This window comes from Eptesicus fuscus, chromosome 11 (genome assembly GCF_027574615.1).
Source record: "Eptesicus fuscus isolate TK198812 chromosome 11, DD_ASM_mEF_20220401, whole genome shotgun sequence".
In the NCBI taxonomy this organism is placed as follows: domain Eukaryota; kingdom Metazoa; phylum Chordata; class Mammalia; order Chiroptera; family Vespertilionidae; genus Eptesicus; species Eptesicus fuscus.
In genome coordinates, this window is record NC_072483.1 from 61,141,071 (window position 1) to 61,142,536 (window position 1,466).

A 1,466-nucleotide genomic window follows, 5' to 3' on the forward strand; every position below is an offset into this window, starting at 1 on the left:
ATGGAAGAATTTTTTTAATAATAGAAGAATTTACTATTTGTCTAATAAAAATATTGCACTGCAAGTTTTATCAAACAGCTATTATTACAAAAGGAATAATAGGGGGGGAAATGACTTCACAAAAGTACACCAAAAATTTTGACAATTTTAGGCAGGAACTACCAAAATCTTAGTATTTAATTTTTAACAGCACAACTGCCCAAGGTCCAAGATGGGAAGTTACCATGTTCAAGAAACTGGGAAGAAGCCCCGGCTGGGTGGCTCAGTGGGTTGGAGCATCATCCCATACACCAAAATGTTGCAGGTTTGATCCCTGGATGGGCATGTACGGGAGGCAACTGACCAATATTTCTCTCTCACATTGATGTTTTTTCTCTCTCTCTCTCTCTCTTTCCTTTCCTATCTCTGTAAAATCAATAAAAACATATCTTTGGGTGAGGATTAAAAAAAACTGGAAGGGAAAAAAATCATTCTATAAACTAGTTAAATGTGATAAGAAGAACGCACGCTTTCTAGTATAAAACCTGACTACACGAAGCAGCTCATCGCAAAGCCCAGGGTCTTCTCTTGGCTGAGAAAACCACCTTCCAGACCTCAGTGTGGGTCAGCAGCCTTCTTCTCCTGCGTGGCCGCCATCCTGTTTTCACTTTCCAGTTCTTGCACCCTGCCTGGCCTGTGTCGCCATGGGGACAAGGTTTTTCTCCAGGTCATCAATGCCACTATTCATGCCATCTATTCCTCCAGGGGTCTGGCCGGACGTGGGCTGAGGCTGATCTCCCGTGTGTTGGAGGAGTGTCTGAACCACCGAGCTGGGATCCTGCAGGGTCCTGGGCTCAGTCTCATCTCCCTGCTCCCCTGCTTGGCGCCGCTGTCTCAGACCAGCACCTGGGTGCTTTGGAAGCACCTGATCCACAAGCATGGAGCCCCGCACAGCACAGCATTGGACAGGCGGATGGAGGAAGCGTGGGGCGAGCCCATGAGCATGAGATCTGTCCGTGTGTTACAAATCACACCTAACGGAGTGCAGAGATGGCCTGCGAGGCAGAGCGAGACGCCAGCTGAGAGGGGGTGCTCTGAGGGTGGGTGCTTTCTCCAGGCTGCAGTGGGTGCCCTGCCTGAGACTGTGCCCCAGGGTGAAGTAGGAGTGGCCTCCCTTACCCTGACCTCCTGTGACCCACCAGGGGACTTGGGGTGACTCCTGTCCCTACAACTCTGACCTCTGCAGCACAACATGTTCTGCCCCTATGTGGGGTGTCCCCTAGCCAGGGGGCCTGAGTCCCATGAACTACGAGCTGTGCTTGCTGCTTGGAAATCCTTGTGTCCGGGGTCAACAAGCAAGAGGAGTCTTTATCTTGGCAGGAGTAATCGTCCCGGACACACGGGGGGAGGTGGGTGGCTGTCACACAACAGGGACATGTGTGGGACCCCAGGGACCCCCCTGGATGCTCCTGGTGCTTCCTTGCAGG

At 51.2% G+C, this 1,466-nt stretch overlaps 1 pseudogene; it reads right to left on the minus strand.

The window, feature by feature from the left end:
* Positions 1-594: 594 nt before the first annotated feature.
* Positions 595-919, minus strand: LOC103283450 (heat shock factor-binding protein 1-like; annotated as a pseudogene).
* Positions 920-1,466: the final 547 nt, after the last annotated feature.